At 40.9% G+C, this 23,116-nt stretch overlaps 1 protein-coding gene across 1 annotated transcript in view; it reads left to right on the plus strand.

Moving 5' to 3' along the window:
* Positions 1–23,116, plus strand: part of LOC148330108 (protocadherin-15-like) — a 188,746-nt gene that overhangs the window by 18,068 nt on the left and 147,562 nt on the right. Inside the window, exon 2 of the mRNA XM_088304514.1 lies at positions 9,969–10,023. The gene's annotated coding sequence lies outside the window, so the exon portion shown is untranslated. The remainder of the gene's footprint in view (positions 1–9,968; positions 10,024–23,116) is intronic.

Consider the following 23,116-nt stretch of genomic DNA (forward strand, 5'->3'; position numbering starts at 1 on the left):
GCTAAATTTTGCAACAGAAGCACTTCACTTCAGTGATGTTAAAGATATGCATGTTTGCTAATGAGCAAAGTTAGCTCGCATCATGGTAACTAAAACAACATTGACGTCTTGACTTCACTGGATGAATCTAAACTAATTTAACTTCGAGGTTGGGCAGTGAATTTTTAAATGCTAATATTTCTTGAGAATTATTTGGAACATTTGGTTCAACTTTAAAAAAAAAAAAAACCTTCGACGTAGCCTAGCTTCTTTTCTCATTTTATTCGCATTCGTGTAATAAGATTAATTTAATACGGAATACCCTGTCTCTTAGCAACATTTTCCAATTAGACTGCTGGTGCGTCCAAATCATTAGTAAATAGTGACTAAAAATTGACTATACACTTTTATATCTTAAAATAAATAAAAAGATTTGTCTCCCATTTTTTGACATTCCTCCCATTAGAACAGTCAAGACACGAATGTCGTGTGGTTCAAGCATTACGTCACAGAAACATTTATTCCGATTATATTTTGTAGTAATTAATATAGTTGGGGGAAATCTAGTGGAGTTAAAGTGAAAGTTGCTCGGAATATAAATAATGATGTAAAGTTCAGATACTGCACAGTTTGTAAACATTCTACTACAGTTCACAAAATATTCGCCTGCTTACGTTACAAGAATGCGCGCTTACAATATAATCACAACAAATAAAAATGCATTGCAGTCACCTCTATATTTAGTATCCAGCAACCCTATTCCACGATTCAAGCTGGCCTCATCCAGCTTGTTCACGGTGACGCTGTTCATTTGCGAATTACGATGCCGCCTCTAGCAGACCGCAATTACACGTACAAAAAACAAGCTTGGGTGTACACGCGCCGCCAACAGGACGCACGCGAGCGTGTCGCAGATTAGATGTGACCTGCTTCTTTGTGTGCTGCTGCCGCTTTATCTCACAGTGCAAATAAGCGAGCCTCTTTCCAAATGAGCAAAACGCACAAAATAGAAATGCTTTCTTCCGGTTGTCACGCGTAAGGATTTAACTGAACGCCATTTAGGGTTTAGGGTGCAAACAAGACCACGTGGTGAGACATGAAAGGAAGCTCAAGGAAGAAGCCAATTATTCCTCGTACTGTACTGTATCTTCTATTTTTGAACATCATCAAAAGGTCTAAAGAAGAAGCGCTTCATATTTTCCATCCATTTTGATGTTATTTGTCATCATTAGGGTTGCAAGTGAGCTGCCGTAGCTACAGTACTGGCCGCAAGCCAGTCGGCGGTCGCTCACGTTTATATTTGTTGTGATCCTTTGATTTTAAGTGACCAAACTGGTGAGTTTTCCAAGCTCCCGTCAGTTTAATTGTATTTATTTAGTTTGTCAGGACACAATTATTAGCCTGGAAGCCAAATTGCCTTTGCCATTTTTTGAACAGTTTCGGAAAATGTGAAAAAAAACAACCAATTCAATCAACAAGATCCGCCTCGCTGATAGCCAAGATTATCCAGACTTTGAGACTGAGAATCTACACAGACATAAAGAATAAAAACATTTTTTTTTTTAATTCCGTATATATCATGCCAGCTAAAAGTGACTCTGCAATTATGCTTAGGCTAAAACAAAATGAAATGTAGGCACACACAAATCACACTTTTTTTCACACATTTTTCCCTTTACACTACATCCTCTTTATTTTTACAGATTAGTGCTATTTTTTTCTCCTTTCTCAACACACGAAACAAAGTAATTTCCCCTGCTCCAATTACACTTGTGACTGCCTACCTTCCCTTTCAAACATTAAAATTTTAATGTCTGCTTCAATTCAATGTAGAAAAAAAAAAACACGCCCCCCCCACCCAAAAAAGAAAAAAGGTCATGTATCTGTGATATTTCAAATAAGCCCAGTAATTACGGATGAAATATCAATGTGAGACACCCTATTGAAGTGTGATTATGCAGATCTTTTTCTTAGTACTACATAGATTAGCTAATACCCTCTCATGGAGATAGCGGCAAGACCGTGAGGCAGGTAATTAGGAATGTAGTCAAGCGGCGCAGCTCCGGCGTCGACGCACGCTCAAAATTCTTCATTTCCCTTCCGATAAAGCCGTAAAGTTTCCTTTTTACTGCACAGATGTTTTCAGGTTTCTATCCTTCCAGGACGTTGACGCGACATTGACGGCGGCGATACGTTTATTTATTCCCTCATTGACGGTTCGGGGGGGGGGGTGTCACTCAACCCCTCTCCACTTGCAAATACTTCACACTCATGACTGCGCCAGCGGCGTGCAAAATCATGTTAAGTTGGAAGTTGACCGCAGCCGGAACTTCATTAGGCAGCTTTCAAATGCTAGATGTGATCAGATAATGATGTTGGTGGTGAAGCAGCATGTGGTTCATTGTCCGTTCTTTTCCAAAAACTGTGTATCGTATCTAAAATCCTCGTCCAGCATTGAAATGAATGTAAATGCCTTTAATTCACAGCGGTCACACACAGACTCGCCACCTTTTAGAGGAACTGGCATGTACACAGAGTGCAATTTTTTAACATTTCTTGTGTTCAAATATATTTGGAATGTATTTAAAAATTCTGTTTTTAATATGATCAAATATGTTTTGTGGCCATGGGAAAACTACAAATGTTTATGTTATTTATATGGTTTTTATTTTGCTGATTTCTATTGTGGGTGTATATAATAACTGGATTTTTAAAAATTTGTAACTAATTAATCGCAAAATAAAATCCTTAATTAATTGCGATTAATTGCATATTTTTTCCTATTTTTGTGTCGCTTTTTACAGGTATTTACTTGTAGATCTTGTAATGTAAAATCACCAAATATGAATTGTATTTTAAATCAAAGACTGTTCGGATAGATTTTTTTTTATCCTTGAATACGATCTAAATAGAGTGAGGAATTTTTCTTTCTCAAAATGTATACAGTACATTTAGTTGTAAGCACCACACTAGAGCAATTTGCAAGGCCCAGTGGTAACTGGAGCACGGTGTTTTGTTCTGAGATGATATGCTGAAGATCTACAGCTAATATGGTAAAATATTTACAAAATATGCAAATTATTTTTGAAGTAAATAAAACTGAGTTAACTGAGTTAAAATATTTCATCGCGTGAATTTTTGACAGCCCAAATAAGAACATATCTCGAATTAGCCCAAAATGACGACTTCAAACCAAAATGTCCGACTTCCCGTTTAATTTAATTTTGAGTGTCATGTTATATTACCGTAGCCGATCAGTAAAATGAGTGTCGAGGTTTCCACTAACATGGATGCGTTTTGCACTTACAAAAAAAGGGAAGCGTGTTGAGGGCCCTCCGAAAAGGCAATTGAAAATAAAATACACGATAATAAACCTTTGCACTGCCTGGAGCTTCCACTTTTTTTAAGAAAACAACAGCAGCCGTGCCGTAAAGTTCGAGCAGTAACTAATTGATGTCTGTAACGACGACTGTTAAAACAGATTGATGGGATATCATCTTGCGGTTGGACTCCACAAAAGGAAACATTACGAGTAGCTGGTTTCCCAGTAAGTCGCCGGTTTGCTTCCTCATTCCCCATTCTCCTCTCTAATTGCAGTTACCATTGTGCTTTTGCGAATGAACATTTTCAAGTGCCCTGAGTGCCGTTTTGTCGAACGGCGCCACATAAATGCGCCCCATTCACCATTTTTATGTCCCTCCCACCAACGGTTTTGCTTTCACTCTTCTTCACTGCTGTTTACAATGTTCCAAGGTTTAATATCCTGCTCGTTTTGTGCTGTAGGTTTTCACTGTTATTTACTTTCTACAAGAGAATGAGCTGAGAGCGAGGGAGAAGAGGGGACCGTAAACAAAATGTAAGGTTTCTATATCCTGGTGAAATGTTTGGGAAGCTCAACCTTTTTATCTCTTAACAAAAGCTTTTTCAGTTTATTGAATTTAAAACCGAATAAACGGCTTGCATATCCTTCCTTTTAGTCGATCACACGTGAGTCCTTGTGGGCGTCACAGTTTACCATCCACTCAATGCCAATAATTGTGAGGAATTTCACCCTCAATCCAAATTTGAACCTGCATACTTGTGGTGTCCCCCTTTTCTGGAGTCGCTATTCAATCGCCCATTCCATTTCGAACAGCAAATGAGGGATTGTATCCAAAGTCTTTTGGGTTGAAAGTCTGCTTCGTAGGATGTGTTCACACCTGCAAGGTTTGGTCCACTTTAAATGGACCAGGGTTCATTATGCAGGTGTGAATACACACAAATGAATCCTGGTGTGGATAAAGCAACCATAACGAGATCGAGTCGGTCGGACCAACTACAACGCATGCTCCTTTTTGGGCTTAACAAGTCACCATAGCAAGGCATCATGGGAAAAGTTAGCCGCCCTCGTCATTTCTGTCCATTGGGAGCACGGATCGTGTGGGATTTGCAAAAAGTACAGTGTGAATGTGAACCGCACCCAAGGAAAAAAAAATTATATAATTCGTTTATGGTACGGACCAATCAAGCGGACCCCTCGTTTCCTCTTCTTTGGAGCGTCACAAAATAGCCTCCCTAAGTTTCTTCAGACCGGGCATGCAATTCATTATCTCCTAGTGGATGAGTTCAGATTTGAACCGGCATCTACTGGACAAGCCGTGGGCAAACTACGGCCCGGGGGCCACATGTGGCCCGTTAAACGTTTTAATCTGGCCCGCTGACCCTGAAAAACATGAAATGAATAAACCTTGTTCATGTTTTATTTTCTAAATATTTTGCTTTTGTTCACTTTCATTAAATCCATCTGCTCCTGGTCCGACCCCTCTGTCAAATTTTAGAACCCATTGTGGCCCGCCAATCAAAAAGTTTGCCCACCCAATCAAAGTCCCCCACTTCATTGAAAACTATAACACAAGAATCTGCACTTTCCCGAGGGTCCTGTCAACAACTTCTCGTACCAATTGTCCCTAAATCTGAAGTCTTGTATCCTCAATTCCGATGTGAACCAACCAGGGTCTCCATCCCAGTGATTCCACTTTCTCAGGAGTCTATGGAAAAGCAATTACCCGTCCCTGGAGTCCTTCAAACAGAACACTGACAGCCTCACGGCTCGCTTAGCACACTTCTTGGTCCGACGGTTGGATGAGTCGCTTACATGACCATAATAATGGCAAGATGTCTTCAATAGCCTCCTTAGGAAATGCAAGTGCTCAAACCCGATCCATGGATTGGAATTGATGCTGAATCTGGATGTCAGTGCCTAGCGAGCCAAGCGATCCACAACAGTTTTTCTTCTGGTCTTGAATCACGACTGAACGAGCTGCCGCCTACTCCGCCGTCGCTACTCCCCCGTTTTCTTCACTTTTATGTTCACTCCCTCTCCCGGGTCGAACATTTCCGCATCTCCGTCCTCCTCTCACTCACTCGCCTCCCTTCCCTCATGTTCCCTTTTGAAGTGCAAAACAATGAAAGGAGTCCACTCCCCGTTAAGATGGTCGGGGAATCCAGCGCAGCGCAGCACAGCTGGAATCTTGTCCCGAGCAGCGGCGCGGTGATGCCGGTGGGCGAGCGCGTCGGCAGCATCGGCCAGACAATAAAACTTTATCCTCCCAAGACATCTGCCGACTGCATCGACAGAGCAATGTCAGCAGAAGGCGATGACTCATTTCCCAGCATCACGTCTCTGATTGTTCATCCTTCACAGCAGTCTAATTGGTGACTAGTTGCACAAAGGACTGTCGTGCAATTAATGGGAACCAGCAAGCCTCAATTGAAAATATTGATTGAGTTAACGCTTGCAGCAAATCCGGTACGGCAGCCTTTGGAAAGGAATCTGGCGTAATCCTGTTGTTGTTGTTCCTTTTCACGCCGACACAAGCGTGTGCTGCCAGTGATGAATACTGTTCATTACGGGGAAGATGGAATGGAGATCAGGCAAAATTGGGGTTTAGGGACGTAATCTGCGACTCTGGAGTTAATTTGTGTTGAATTATCCGAGTCCTAATCCTCTCCTACTTGCTCCTGAAAACGATAGCGCCAGTTATTCACATGACTTTGGTCATTGCATTGTTTTTGCGGCAAACTTGCTCGAATCTTGACCGTTTATTGTACTTTCGGGAGTTGGAGTGTAATTCCCTCCGCTTGATGCAATTTTCCCTCAATAGCTTTGTTGTATTTGTAAAAATGAAATTGTGCTGTAATAGAAAAAAAAAAAACACTTATCTGAATACCCCCCCCTGCCAGGCCTATTCCCGCGTACATTTATTATTTCATGTTTTGCTTGACTGCAGCTTTCTACTCTTTGCATCCACTTACTGTAATGGATAAAAAAAAATATTTTCCTTTATGGACTTTCCACACAAATGGACATTTTTGTGTTTTGGTGAAAAGCAGCATTTCTTTTATTCACAAAAAAATCCGTCAACAGCCAATAATGCATTTGTGGCAGTTTTTTTTTTCCAAACATTTCTGGACATGATTATGTTAATGCACACGTGACTAGATTGTCTCTCAGTGGATTCACGCATCGGGAGGAAGCGGTTGATAATTGCATAGCCTGCAGCGGATATAATCTCAGGTGGGTTGAGATTCCAATGCCCCGCGGTAATCGTGAGAACGGATCAAACAGCATTGGAGAGGTCATTAAATGATTGCTGAAATTGTCGTGATTGATGGAATTCGAATATTGCCTCATCAGTTATTTGTGACGGGACGAGAGCCAATCAGGAAATGTGATTAGTTGCATCCAAATAGTGCGCCTCATTTTGCCTCATTAGCTTCAAGCTTAAACACAAATTCTCAATATATTAATGGAAAAATTGATTTATGCCCATTGCAAGATTTTTGATTTCGGAGATTATGCTCATAATTTCACTTGGATTCTCCTTTCTTCCTCTGATCCTGTTTAGTGAGGAAGACCATGACAAAGCGTTGCAATTAGAGTGTGCATTTTATTTCTTGGTGGCTAAGTGTTGTCTCTCCAGATGCACAATAATGTTTTTTTTTTCTTTTTTGGGGGGCTATAAATGGTCTCCAAGCACTTATAGACATTTTAGATTCCTGATTTACTGATTCTAGGCCTTTATTCGTGGGCTGGACAGGTCCTGAAAGAAAATCCTCCGGCATCAATGGAATGACTTTAGATCATTTTTTTTTATCAAAGAGACCTGCGATCAGTTGACCAATGCAACAAAAGATGGCCGTACACTACATGGGTTGTTAGTCTTCAATTCTAACTTGCATCGTACGCGTAAATCGCCTGTGACAGAAAGTCAACGCTAACGATTGAAGTGCTTTCACTCTCGGAACAGGCTGAGAGTCTTGGCTTGAGTGCTCACACTGTACGCAAACTGTTGCCAACTGTCAAAACAACTCAAGATGATGATGTCGACGTGGACTCCAAAACAATGCTAACAAGAAATTAATGTGCTTGTCTTGACTGTGCGTACCTTGAGCCGTCCCAAAAAGTGAAAGAAAATCGACATGGACACACATTGTTTAGACAGAAGAGAAAGCAACACAAATCCCGTCCGAACAACGCTCGTCGCTTCAAACTGGGAATGCAATCAACCTCGTGTCAGTCATCCCACTTCTGACACCAATTTTGTCACGTTAATAGGGGCTTAATACCAAATTTGTACACAGTCGGCATGTTCGCCGGATCATATGAGTTTGTGTTTAAGTTTGTGTTCTAATTTCCTGCTAATTTTTAATACACCATCTGGAAAGTGTTTTGTTACAGCTCCAGCTGTTGAGAAATGCGCTATATGAATAAATATTGTATTGTAATAAAGCTGGGACGATACATTTTTGTCACAATCTGATATGGATCCCAATACTTGGGTGGTGTTCCGATACGTATTGCGATACTTAAATTGTATAAAGTAATAAACTTAGTGCCATTTGATATTTATTCAATTGTCGTGATTGAAAAGTACATAAACCGTTTTGGTCACTGTTCCTGACTCATAGTAGAGCAAAATAGGGGGGAAAAAAACTCCAATCACACAGCTCAATATTGTATCGATACTTGGTATCGGCGCAACACATCGCAAAATGAATTTTTTTTTTCCTAATATAAATAGTACGTCTCCCTTCTAGAAGCAGGCCCATGTTCTTGTGGACAGATCTGAACCCTCCCGGGGCTTCCAACATTCCCCAAAAAGGAGTTCTCTGCCCGCTTTCAACACGGGCTTGCCACTGATTACTCACCATCCCTCGTTTGACACCAATTGTGCATAAGATTGAGCACTTCAAATTTGTAAAGAATTGGAAAAAAAATTATCCACTGATCCTGACACCAAATAATCGGATTATGTACACAATACAACCATAATGACAGCATGCAATGAACCAGATTATCTGGTGTCAGTCTATATTTTCCTGCTTCCACTTTATTTCGTCTTTCGGATTAGGACGTGCCCATCCCGAGGGTCCTTCAAACTGGGCCGATCATTGACTGCTGTAAATCTAACCATTCAAAAATTCCCCAAAAAATGTGAATGTGTGAAAAAGACGAAGAAGTTAGATAAACTTGCGATCAGCTTCAAAGTGCGATTCTGAACCTGGTTTGAAAAAGGATTTTTTTGCAACCGTTATGCCCTGTCAGCTATTTGGCACTCTTTCCGGAGATGCTAGACGGGTGGTCTCAACCAGGAGGGTTCCCACAGAGCACCAGGATTACCAAATTCTCTTTCAAAACGACCCGTCAGTCAGCTCTTTTATTTATTTATTTTTTTTACACGCTTCGCACAAATCTATGGCTAAACAGGCCTCTGACTATTTAACAAACCTTCTGCAGTGCTTGTCACTCCATCGATCTCCGCCGTAAATAGTACCGGACGGCATTATGACCCGACACCAGACGCTTTACAATGAGGGAAAATTGCTTCAGTGCTTCCTTGCGCTGAGGTTTTTAAGGAGAACAATAATCCCAAATATTGACGTGTTATATTGTTGGCTTGCGTGCAGCGATTTTGACTTCACCAGCGCTTCTGTCACTCTGGCTTTCTCACGCACAAAACACACCAGCTGAGCGAAAGAGAGAGAGAGAGGAAGCATTACAGCACCGTGCGTGCAAAACGGCCCCCGTGTGCTGCAAATAAGTGAGCCACAGATGGAAATAGATGTTTAGCCCAGATCCAAACATGTCACTTTCATTCAGCCACATTTGCATTACCTTACAAAGTCACCCCTAACAAATTTCGTCAAACTAACAATACTCGTCAAGTGTTTTTAAAATATTCTGTTGTGTAGAAATACTTTTACGATTCCCCGCTTAGAGCACATAACGGTTACTCGTTCGCAATTTTTTTGGGGGTTCATAGCCATGTTTTTACGACTATTGTCAAATACACAAAATCGCACTTTATTTTTATTTGAATGGTTTTACCCCTTTAACATGCTTTAAACACATTAATTTACATGAATTGCCAGGATAAAACTATCGAATACCTCACAGTGTCTGTCGCCAGGCCTGCAGTTTTGAGCTGTCTGTGACTCCGTGATCATGCGTGAGTGTGAGCTGTGGTCGACAGCAGCGTCTGTGTGAGTGTGTTTGGCGTTTTACTGTTCCAGGGGTGTTTAATGGACACCTGAAAAGTGCATCACTATTGTGCTTCTTCTTTGCCACATGCATGGTAGCAAAAAGCTTGTCCATGCTTTTATCTCCAGTAGACTTGATTATTGTAATGGCCTCCCTTAAAAGAGCATCAAACAGCTGCTGCTCATTCAGAAGCTGCCGCTCAGATTCGGATCAGAACCGATTGCTCCATTCCGAAAGACATTACACTGGCTCGCAGTTAGCTTCAGAATAGATTTGAACATTTTGCTTCTGGTTTATAAATCGCTCTTGAGGGAAACACTTTACATGAGTTAAGAACGCAACCTGCTTGGCTTAATCTGTTTTGGTAAATCCAAACAATTTTTGCGGTTCGACAACATTCCTGCTTCAAATGTGTCTGCAATATTCTGAACAAAATCCTTTTTTTTTCTCTTTCTAAACTTCCTAGGTGCCTGCATTAAACCCGAGCCGCAATGTGGTGTCATCAACCAAACTCCAATCAGGTATTGCTGCTTTTTCTAAAGTTTGCTGTGTGAGTGTGTGTGCGTGTTATGTGTGAGACATAATGCATTTCCAGGAGTGTCCTTGGTGTGCGGACCCATGTGGGACATCCCAAAGACATACTGAATCGGACAGGGGAGATTTTTTTTTTTTTTTTTAAAGCATAGCTTGGCCATGATTTATTCATGTGACTTAGATGATTCATCCTGACATTTGCTGACGCTCTCAGTCTTGAGCAAATCTCTTGGCATCATAAAACTGCTCGTCCAGGGTCTACTTGGTAAATATTTAAGGGAGGGTGGGGGCGGGGCTGCCCACATCATTCTTGTCCTTTCCCTCGATAGTCAGCGACCTGCTTGCCTTTAGAGTTTGACTCTGGATTGGGGTCACTGACACATTACTGTCAAGCTATAGTATACGCTATCATGCCACCAATTTCAAAGATGGACGGATTGGTCATATCATAAATAGAGTATGCATCAAGTCCTATACCCTCCACTTACCTCAGTGGGTTTCACATCTGTCTTTATAGCCCCAGCCCCACCAAGTGTGCTATCCCATTTAAAAAAAATATCCAGTGCAAACTGTGGGGCCCCCTTTGAGCGGTGTGCAAGATGGATTCGCAACGCAAGTGAGGCTCGCGCACGCCTCATATCTCAAAAAGCACACGCATGCACTCATATTTTAGGGCCGTAATAACATCCGCAAGCGGCGCAAAAAAAAAAAAAAAAAAAAAGTTTGCCAACGGGCCGGAACGTCGCAGCAAGACGGTGGCACCCGAGACCCACAACTCTGAGTCTGTCGTAAGTCATAATCATAAAAAAAAAAAAAAAAAGGGTTATGTTGAACAGAATTCATATTTGGATCAAATGCAGCGTCAGCGTGTTGTGCCTTAAATGAGGGTTTCTCAAAATGTAGTACCTAAGAAACTCTAAAGTTGAATTTGACCTTGAAATTGTCAATGCAATTCAGCTAATGTTTTCCGTAATAATCTGTTTAAAAAAAATAATAAAAAATGACATCGCTACCTGCACTCAAATTGTAGTCCAAGTTCATAGTAACTCATTGTGAGCAAACTAGTTTGATGTTGATGACATCATGATGTTTGCTAATCGCTTTGGAACGAGTTGTTAGCATTGTTAGCGCACACAGCTAGCACTCAAATTGTAGCCAAGTTCATACTAACTCATTGTGAGCAAGCTAATTGGATGTTGATGACATCATGATGTTTGCTATTCTCCTTGGAACGAGTTGTTAGCATTGTTAGCGCACACAGCTAGCACTCAAATTGTAGCCAAGTTCATACTAACTCATTGTGAGCAAACTAGTTTGATGTTGATGACATCATGATGTTTGCTAATCGCTTTGGAACGAGTTGTTAGCATTGTTAGCGCACACAGCTAGCACTCAAATTGTAGCCAAGTTCATACTAACTCATTGTGAGCAAGCTAATTGGATGTTGATGACATCATGATGTTTGATATTCTCTTTGGAACGAGTTGTTAGCATTGTTAGCGCACACAGCTAGCACTCAAATTGTAGCCAAGTTCATGGTAACTCATTGTGAGCCAGCTAATGTTTGTGATTCCTTGCTTTGCGTTGTGAAATTCCTTTCCTCAAAGTCTCATAAATCGATGATACACGATGAATGCTCAAAACATAAACCAGCGCTACAGAAGCTGGATGACATTTGACCTGTGGTCTCCATTTTATAAAAAATAACACAATAATAATACGGCCCCTTCGGTGAATCAGGAAACGGCTCAAGTGACATGAAGATTTTTCGCGCTTTTAACATTTAATCATTTCTCAATTGTGCGCCATTCATGACTTTTGTTTTACATGCTTTTTACACGCTACTTCGAATTGAGTGAAAACTTTTATTGCTTCAGATGTGTCGTCGTGCTTTGTTTCAAGGCTTCGTGAAGCCTGATGAGCATCACTGGCTTCAGCCCATTCTTCTCTTGATTCAGCGCTTCTCACCTTGCCAGGGGGATTTCTATCGGAAATCTTCTTCAGTAGCCTCGTTGCATGTTAATGAAAGGATGTTAGTCCACGCAACATGAGCGGAAGTGAAAACGATACTCTATTAAGCATATTTTACTTTGTCTCGATTGTGACCTGAAAATCTGGCCTCATGTGATACAGAATGCGCAGAGCAAAGCCAGATTATAAACATCTGAACGCAAATCTGTTGTGTGCTACTTTTTTTGTTTTGGGGGGGGGGGCATATAATCTCATTTTTTGTTGTTGGAAAATATTTTAAATTGAGATTGAAGTGAACTGAAGAGGTTTTCCGCGCAGATTTTGAGAAGCAGGGAGGCTAAAAACCAGGTTTAGCGTCTTTCCGAATTGATATAGCAAAGATAAGAGATCATTTAGAATGACAGCTCGGGAGTGTTAACAAAGGGGGCCAAGAGTTGAAAAATCTTACTTGTGACAGTTAAGAATGTTAAAAAGTTGCGCAAAACACTGCCCTTTTTTTTTTTACAAAATTTTTTGACACTTTTTTTTTAAAGTAACTTGGTCTATGCATTATACCCTACACAGTCTTAAATGTTTGAATGTTTTAAGCCTCTGCTGGCTGGATAATATTCCACATAAGCCTCGCGACGAGAGGCGCTATCCACCAACTAGCTTGCGAGCTAACCGGGGCTCCTCTCGGCTGGGGGATGGGCAGCGGGTTGATGTTTCAACCAGAGCTGGGCACTCGACCCTTTTTTGCCGGTCAGTCCCCTGCCCCCCCGGCCACGACCTGGGTACCCTTCCGGCTTCGACCCTTCCGGCCTTATTCCTAAAAATTTCTGTCGTCTGACTCCGTTCCAGCACTCTGTTCTTCTTAAACAGAGGAGGGGCGTCATTTCGTGTTGCAGTATAGATATTAGAGTACATTTTTTGTCAAGTCATCATTTTTTTTTTGTATAGCTATGCTGTCCTTATCGTTATCTCTATCCGATCTCCTGATAGCATCTCCCTTTATGTCCTATATCCCGTTATCTGTCGTGGCAGATGCAATGCATTCCCGTGACGAAGAGATTAGACAAGAGTGCATCATAGAATTAAGAATGATAAGGTGTGTGAATATGTCTGAATATGAGCATTTTTCTGCCCTTAATCTTACGGTCAAAGTCAACAAAGGCCTGATTTTTCTAATGCATCCGATTATTCCGGGTTGTGTCAAGTGATTATTTTTTGTTTTCATTTCCCGATCTTCTCCGAAAACGGTCATGACAACAGTTGTAAATGTCGAACCTATTGATGATCGCAAACTTTTACGTTCTGAAGTTTACACTCTCTACAATGTCCCCTATTTTCACCGTTAGAGAAATGCACCATTGCTCTACTAATTTGAATTTGTCCTCCCTTTCGTTGTTACGAGCAGAAATTCGAGTACATGCATTTAGACAACTAAACAATACTCACATGCGTATATTCTTTATCCTCTGCGCACACAAAAAGAATCAACACTGAAAAGAAATTAGGATGCACTCTTCACTTTCAACTGAATAATTTTATTATGGTATGTTTTTTTTTTTGCACATTACAATTATTTTGATAGGTACAAACCAATGGCAGCTCAAAATAAATCTTTGAATCAACACCTGATTCTACTCCACTGAATTGAAAATGCAAGGCCCCACATGGTTGTCCGGCAAGTGTTAATAGACTCTCTGGACTTTCTCAGGGTGCCTTTTGGTCACAAAAGGGGAAAACTTGCTGTCAGATGGTGTTGCCAGGGAGCCGAGTGAAGAGGGGAAAAGGAAAGTAAGATGAGGTAAAAAAAAAAAAAGGGAACATTTTCATTACGAGCCTCCGTGTGGGCTTCTAAAGCCTGGGGGGACGACGGAATGACAGATTTGGTGCTTGAGTACGTGCGCTTACATGCCGCTGATTGCACACTACATGGCGCATATTGGTAAACAGCGACAAGCTTCACTTTACGAATGTGTGTTGACAAGCTCGCCCTTTTTATTTTACAGGTAATTATATCTACCTTGTTATTCACTGAATGCTGCCGAAAGCAGTTGTTGCAAGTGTGTGGCTTGAGTTTGAATTTTTTTTTAAACTCGAAATGGTGTGATCGTGATCTCTCAGGACGGGATCATTTTGCTAAAGATGATGGATGGATGATGGTTTTTGTTTTGATTGGGGAGATTGACCTAGTGTAGCTTTGCAAAATGTCCATGAAATTGCCGAGCTTGACCGTGGAGCACGCCAGAAGGCCTTTTGGCACTTGAGGATAATTTTTTCATGCATTAGCGTCACACTGCACGGGAATGTAGCGTTTGGCACCAGGTACACGTTTGTATTTTTCAGTTTAACTTATGAAAATGTTGATTATGGGATTCTCCTTCGCGTTGAACGTTTCCAATTGTGGTTTTTGATATGATTGGCTAATTTTCACGTTTCGTTGAAATGAATGCTTGCACAGTACGTTGCTAGTTAACCAACCTCTACTCATTTTGTTTTAAAATTGTTAAATTCAGTTAAATTCTTTGAATATCGTATCAAAACTGGCTTTAACCATACAATCGGAATATTTCACTTGTTTTATTTTAAATGAGTGGGAAGTTAACTGAATGATGGAGTTACCTTTAGCCACTGACTGGTAATAGGAGCATTAACAAGGCTTTTACTAAATCAAACTTCCTGTCTGAATACTTAACATAAATGTGGACATCTTTTGAAAATATATTTGACCATTTTATAAACATTAACCACTATATATGAAAAGCTTACTCTTCTTATTCTTTCAGTCGTAGCCTATGTTAGCTAGCTACGCTATTTCATGCTAGGCGCCTAGCCCTGAAAATTAGACTCACCTTAATGATAAAATTGTCAATTTGAGTGGTTCAATCTTAGTTTAACATAATGTTTTTGGCAATATTTTAACCAAGTAGAGATAGACGGAGAATGAAATGATGGTGATAACTCGTGTGATGTGTTGCATTAAAGAAAAGAAAAAAATAGCTTAGCGTTTTTCTACCTTCCGTACACAAAGCGCTTCACACTGTTATCACTGTCATTTTCCTACTGATGACTCAGCATCACAAGCGACGTTTTTTTACTCAAGGACACTTCGACATGGTCACAATGGCCCAACCCCCAACATCTGAGTTGGGAGACGACCACTCTCACACTGACCTGTGTCGCTCCAAGCAAATGTGAAGTTCAAGATGAAAATTGATATTCACAAGGAGACTTTGACAATACTACAGGAAATCTAAGAGCTGCTTGTCTTGTTGGCTGAGTTGTGTAAAAAAAAAAAAAAAAAAGAATGAAATTCCACCACTTTTACAGTCATTTGGACAGGAGAGAAAGATTTGTATCTACTTTACCAGCCCCTAATGTCTACTTACTTTGCGATGTGTTTTAGTTGACCTCTTTCCTCTCTGCATTGACTCACTCTGTTCCCTTGTTAACAGATTTATTTGGCTTTCTCTGACCTTCTTTCTCTTCCATACCCTACCCTTCCGTCTTACTTACTGACTCATTCAATAGCCCTGACCACTAATTATCACACAAGCTGTCAGTGTAAAAAAAACAAACAAACAAACAAAAAAAAAAAACACCCGATAATTGTCTCATGACACTTATTTGACTCAGAAGCCCCTTTGGCATTTTCATTTGCACAGATTCAATCTGTATCTGTTAAAATGTAGCCTACGGATAGCGCACCACACAAACGAGAAACTTGAGCACCTATTGTGCTCATACGTTGTCGCTCACATCGTGTCACAAGAGCAAATGGTGAAAAAGCAATTGCTTTTCTCTCTTTTTTTTTTTTTTTTTTTCAAGAATAGTTTCAATATTTGTTCTAATTAATTTGACAATGAGGACTGGAAACGTAAAGCTCAAGGGTGGGCGTTTGCACAGTTTCCAGAGCAGATTTATCACGGCCGATAAAAAAAAATACTTTGGCCTGCGTGAGCGGCTGCACAGCCGCCCACATGAATGTACTCGAAGGCACCACTCACGCTCATTGTTGTTCACTTCTGAACTAATGGAGGAGTAATATTAAAATATGAAGAGATGAAAGAACGGCCCTTTAAGTGAATTCAGGGGTGCTGATCTCACAAGGACAGAGTTCTGAAGTCCACTTTAGACCATTTCAGAATATACTCAAGAGATTAGCTTCATTGTGGTTCATTTTATTTATTTATTTGTTTATTTTTAAATGCGAGGCAATGCTAGTATGGATTAGGCCAAGCATACTTTCTATGTGGAATCTTTGGCACGAGGGATTGGTCCTCGAGGTTATTTCCTCAAATAATGATCCAAGAAAAATCCAGAACCTGGGGCACGAGCTAAACAATTTTAGTTGAATAATATGAGCATACCAACCCGCAAAATCTTCTGATCATGACCGAATATTGTACACAATAGCTTTATTGTCATTGTACCACAGATCGCAAAGAAATGGAGCCGCTACAAAGCGTCCAAGAGACACAAAAAACTAATGTTCTTCCGGGGGACACGGGACGGGAGTCCGTCTGATCGCCTTTTACAAAGCCCCATTTTCACAGAAGAAAAGAAAAGCAGAAGGGAGAAGGAGCGGAAAAGAAAAACAGACAGGACTCCAGAACACCGCATCGATTTAAAAAAACAAAAAACAAAACACCAAACAAGCATAATTAATGCACAACATGCAGATTAATACATGAGGAGGTTGGGTGGGAGTGTCTTGGGGCCGGAACATTATACTTCATGACATTATAGCTTTGCAGCCATCAATGCGCCACCACATCCCATTTCGCAGTTGCGCCATAATAACGTACGGCAAACGCAGGTGTTGACAGATAGGGTTGCGCTCTTCATTTGTGTGATCACATGACTGTGTATGCATGAGTTTGGGTCTTCCACTAGCCAAAGCAACCATCAATTTGGTTGTGTATATTTTATTTCTGGAAGATTTTCCTAGAAACCTTGTTTTCCATCCCTCTATTTCCTCAAGTTAAACGGCTACCTTTTGCGTTGTTTTGCCCACTTCAATTCCCACATCGCCGTTACATAATTGAAGGGCTCGCCAGCTGTTTTGCATGACTCCATGTGTATCTACATACATACCTTGGCATGCTTTCCCGTGGGATTGCTGAGAGGCTGCTCGCAGGCACCAGGATGTCGGGGTTGACTCGCTTGATGCGCACCCTTGGGAAACGACACTTCCAACAAGAATCACTTTGTCCCGAGCAGAAAACATTGTTGGAGATGACACGTTTTTTTGTTTTTTTTCTTCTCGTGGGGCTTGAGGCATCGTTGGGACTGCTTTGTTAAGGTTGTGGCGAAAATACTCTAAGATTGAATCTTAAAGTGGCAGAGTATCAAAGGCAGCTGAGGAATTGTGTGCGCTATCCGCTTATCTGTGTGAGGCCGTGCTGCCACAAACTGGTCCGTGAATGGTTTATTGCGCCGTTGACTCGCAGAGCTCAAATGGAAGCGCGATCACCGCAAATTGAATGAGTCTCAAGTGAGAGGAAGGCATCAATCCTCACACTGGAACTCCCCCCCCCCCCCCAACATCGAAATTGAGCTGAATTGAGTGCTAAGCAACCTCGCTAAATGTTTATTTACGCTTAATGCATTAAACTTGACCCCCTTAAACCGGTGGACCGCTTCAGCGTGGAGCGAAGACGGCAAGTCAATAATCAATAAAAAAAAAAAAAAAAAGCTCTCTCTCGCCAATCTGATGTTGGACTTTAATTTTGAAAATGATTCTGCGTTGAAATGTTGGCTTGTTGTGCAACTAGTTCACGCGCAGCCAATTGACGGCCTAAATGGGCTGCTGTAGAAATGAAATCAGTATAGGCGTTTGGCAACATTTCCTTCATTGACTATGAGGAAAACTGGCAAGGAATCAAGTTTGAAATGTTAGATTCTAAAAAGGGTGTCGGAATGTCTCTCGGAGGAGTGAACTCATGCGTAACGGCAATGATTTATTTACATGTCATGATGCAAGAAAAAATATATTTCACATAAATTTCTTTCTTTTTTTTTTTTTTTTTGAGTGGGCGGGCATTTGCTGCCCTGTTCAGCCACAATGTTTTGCACACACCAGTCGGTGCGGTATCAGCCATTAAAATGCGCTCTCATTTGCGCTTTTTTGTGCAACTATGAGGATTAGATTTTCAAAAGAATTCCAGAGAGTGGCATATTTCTCGAGAAAATTCTATAAGACCTAAATAATACTTTCAAACTTAAAAAGCGGACTCATGACAGTAGTTCTTGCAACTATTTCTCTTAAAACAAACAATTTTCCTGCTTCAGGGATTAAAGTCATGAAAACAAGCAAGTAGTGTATATTCTTCATGAACCAGAAGGAAATCTGATGAATTCCTGCATCTCCAAGGAAACCTCAATAATGATCTTATATTTGGCTCCTCGTAATGACACATAAAAAGAAAAGGCACACAATCACGGCCATGTCGTGGCCGCCTCTGATTTTTCACTAAAAGCCTTTTCCGTGCGGCGCTTCGACCAGACTTTCGATGTCTTTATACAGTACATCCCTTAATCAATTGCGCTGAGGAGTGTCTTCACTCCTCCCTGAACCCTCGGCTCTTGTTTTCTCTGCAGCACTTGCGAGAGGGAGTTCTTTATCTTCGGCTGATTAATTGTGCGTTTTTGATCTTAACAACAAAATTGCCCATGCAAGTGGAGTAAAGATGTCATAATCAGGAATCGGCAAGATACTCTTCTGATTTTTAAAAACTTTTTATTGCATCGACTATTTTGAATACGCAATGTTTCCCACGGATACCAATAGTAGTAAAATGGATTTATATAAAGCAGGGATTCTCAAATTGTTTTGGTTCCGGGTGAAGCTAATGAAACGGAACTTCTCTGTCCACCCTCAAATGCCAGTGGAATTATTTAAGATTTGAGTCTCAACATAAGAAGTCATTTCCCCTTTGAGTTAAAGCAACTTCAATTCAAAGGAGTTTAAAATTTAAAAAATACATATCAAGATTTCAAGCCTCACTTGACTAATCCCCGTCAATTAAAAATCAAAATGGGCTGATTAAAAATAGCTCTCGGGAAGAAATATCGCTAATTCTGCGCGGCTTTTGAATCCTCTCTGCTGCCTGTTTGTAATCTTATGCCCAGTTTTCAGCAACTGAGCATTTTTATTTTCCAGAGGTCGATACTCCAAAAATAGCAAGGCTCCAATAACATTACAAGGCTGCTGTGACTGAGTGGGCCTAGCAATAGATCCAAAAAATACAATGCTACACATCCTTTTCTTTAAAAGCAACCTTTTAAAATATGTATCACAAGTGCGGTAAAAATGCGGTCAGATTTCTGTGATTTGTCGCAATCACGTCAGAGCTGTCAGTGGAACGTTATGTGACAAAAACCCCTAACCCTGAAATTGGTTTATTATGCATCATGAGCCGCCCCCGTTCCCTATGTGTATGCACAGTAAACAGCAGCATGTTCACGTTCGGCATTTGGGAGTTTTACCATTTGTGAATTTTAGTGCTCAAGCCAAAGCCATGTCTAATCCCCAAAAAATGCTTAAACACAATCTGGTGACTTTGTTTCAGGCAACTTTGTGTCCGTTATTGGCAATGACAAGCCTTTTTGGGCCTTATCAATTGTGTAACTCTGCAATTCAAACGTACGATTGAAAATAAAAATTTTGCGGACCCCCGAGCTATAACTGGCGCACGCCAACGGGTCCAAGAACCCCAGTTTGACAGGCACTCATCTCCAACACAAAGTTGCATATCTGGCAGATATGCAGTAAGGGGGAGGAGGGGGAGGGGCTTCAGCGCTTTAGCCCGGCTCACCTTTACTGACCGATGTAATCAGATTACCTGCTTTACACGTCATGACCACAGAGAGGAAGAGACACAGAGAGATTTGAACAAGGCTGCTTGTTGTGGAAGCCTTGTACGGAATCCTTTCTCTCTGTGAGCTGATGAAGGCACCCCCACGTTGCTCCTGTGTCCTTCTAAATAGGCTTTTTCTGTCCCGAAAGCCAAAGCATGGTAAGACCGTCTCGTTTTTCAATTGGTATCGATCGTATCGTCTGTAGTGTGGCATGTCGACGGCGTCTGTTGGCAATTGATGCATTTCAATATGACCCGTTTAATAGCGTACACTCCCCCCCACAGCTCTCCCCTCACCTTTGCCACCAATCGCTTCAGGGAAACACGATACGAGTGCATCAGCATTGACGCCAGATTAACGAAGGATTATATCCCATTGACGGCATTTCACTCTATATGCTCCTCTTAATACGAGCGAGGTTTGACTGCATTTCTCTTCGGTGTCCCGCGTTTTATACGGAAGGCAGGAAGCCGATGAGTGAACGTCTCTCGGGGTCAATTTGTCCCCCGAAGGGGGAGCAGCTGCGTTCTTTTATTAGTTTACTCACTTATGTGCGTCATATGCATATCAATAAGAGCTTAGTTTTATCATTTCAGCCTGCGCCGTGGGAGGTGGACGAATGCGGGCCTCCTCCAAAACTTAATTACTTCAGCTTCTTTTACGGGCTTGCATAGGAAATTACAAGCAGTGTAACGAGATACTCCACGTCTTGAATTAAAAAAAAAAAAAAAAGGTCAAATGGCGGTAGATGCTTCAATTGCGAGATTCGGTAAAATGAACCAAAAAAGCCTCTTAAGTGTAAAGTGGTTTTGCCGCACTTGTCAACCTTCCAGCTGTGTGAGGTAAAAAGAGCGGGAAGTATGGAGTATTTTAAACCTAAAAGCACAAACGTACACCTGCAGAAAAGAGCCCTCTTTGCTTTATGGATTACAAATTAAACCCCAGTGGAACTTCGAAGGATGAAAGAAAATTGTTTGAGTTTTAAAATACTTGCTCTCGCGGTGTTGCGGTTTCTTTTCACAATCCAAAGAAAATTGATGGATGGATATTCCCGTTGGAAGTAAAAAAAAAAACAAACAAAATAAGACGTTAATAAACGGTCTAGTCTAAATGAGAGGCTGTCATTTTTTGGGGAATCCCGCAGGTGACGGGAATTCCACGGGATTGCATTTTAATCCTAGGTTTGAGACGATAAAAAAAAAGGAGCAGATGGGTGGAGTGTTTTGGTAACCTCACCTCATCGGAGAAAAAAAAAAAAAAAAATTAAATTTTAAATGAAAGTGAACAAAAGTATTACAACAAAATATGTATTTGACACACCTCAGTATTTAGAAAATAAAACATTAACAAGGTTTAGTCATTTAATTTTTTTCCAAATTCGGCGGGCCGGATTAAAACATTTAACGGGCCGCATGTGGCCCCCGGGCCCTAGTTTGCCCACGCCTGCCTTAGGGACTAAGTAACTCCGCCCTCAACTCAAACATTTTGAAACTTGCTCAACTATATCTTTTTAGTGTGGATGTTTTAGCACAGGCTTCATTGCAGATTACTCCACATCAGCTTGAAGCTCTTAACGTGTCTTTCATGTACATTTTTTTTTATTGCCACATCCCACACCAAGCATTTCTGCATTCTGTGAGTTTTTTTCCCCCCCTGCATGTGTCAGGGAAGCATCTTAGCAGGTTTAGGTCTGACACTTCTTGATAACACTATGAAGTGTGGAAACAGGAAATTCAAGACCTTTGGCGATTGCCTGGAATCCTTTGGGGTGATGTTTTTTTGATGATGACACTCATGGTGCTCTCAAACTGCTCCCTAATTCTCGCTGCAAAGTTTACTTTGGTGTATTGAAGCTGAATTTTTCTTTCTTTTTTTAAGGTTGTCACACAAGTACTGTCAAAAAACACACGCTTGTATTTTATTAATTAAATATTGACTGATTAAAGCAGGGGTCCTCAATCCTGTTCCTCGAGGGCTGTTCTCCTACCCGTTTTACAAATCTTCCTGCTGCAACACACCTGATTCAAAATATCACATAATTAGCAAGGTCTGCAGAAGCTAGATAACGATCCTGATGGTCTGAATCAGGTGTGTTTTGCGGCAGGGGGAGATGGGAAAACAGGCAGGAGACCGGTCCTCGACGAACAGGATTGAAGACCCCCTAGATTAAATTGAACATACTGGCACGGTTTTACATTTTGTTTAGTCATTTTTCGATTTCTTTTGAAGTGAACACATTTTCAACATTTACCGTTCAAGGAGGAATGAGATTTGACTAATGTACTTTTGCATGGTGCGAGCTGGCATCAGTTGCACCGATTTAGCTCACAAGTGACCAGCGCAACAGGAACCACTTTAACATCATTCCCGTGCCCCACTCTCTGAGCACGATTAATCATTTCACGCTCAATCCAACTGTTACATTATTGTAACAGCTGTTGCATCAGCGTAACAGCTGGATTGATTGGTCAGGCCTGGAGTGTGAGGCAGACTGATGAAGTCATGGAAAGGCGACTTGGGTTGTGTCACCATCTCAGATGCTACCATGGAGCTAATTCAATACTACACATAATGAAATAGCCAATAAATACGATAAGGTGTTATATTGTATGTTAGACGCTTTTATATTGTCCCTTCACTATTATGGCGCACCTGTAAGATTGGATGTGGTGGCGCCCTGCTGGCTAGGAAGCCTGCTGTCTGTTGGAGGGCCACATGTGCCAGTCTGCGTGTCGGGGTCATTTTAGGAAAATTTATCAAATGTCAGAATGAAAGAATGTTCATATAACATAGATTGAAGTCAATGGCTTATATAAAATATCTTTTTGTTCTAAAAAAAACAAACTGGAAGGCCTGTTTTAAATTGTAAAACAATTACAGAAGCCATGGAGCGCGATTAGCGTTCAGGTTTTAATGAAAAGACCATTTACATCATAACTCATGCAAACAAGCTCAGACTAAATAAAGAAAATAAACTAGATCCTTGACATTTGATTGTAGTACCGCAAACTGACAGTGGTTATACATCGTATTTTTTTTTTTTGTGGCGGTGGGTGAGGGTTACATGTAACATTTTTTTTTTATGATAAAATCACAGTGGAGCTGTGGAATTATAATACCCGACTGCCATTACACTTTAGAACCCGCATCCACTTTGTGGATTCCTCTTATTTTTGGATAATCCTACCACTTATCTCAAAAGTTGCTTCTTAAGATTCCATCTCTGAATATATTTGCATTTCTGTGCCTGAGATTCTGTTC

The sequence above is a fragment of the Idiotropiscis lumnitzeri genome, chromosome 9 (assembly GCF_059441095.1).
Source record: "Idiotropiscis lumnitzeri isolate Australia: NSW breed Sydney's pygmy pipehorse chromosome 9, RoL_Ilum_1.0, whole genome shotgun sequence".
NCBI classification, from domain to species: Eukaryota; Metazoa; Chordata; class Actinopteri; order Syngnathiformes; family Syngnathidae; genus Idiotropiscis; species Idiotropiscis lumnitzeri.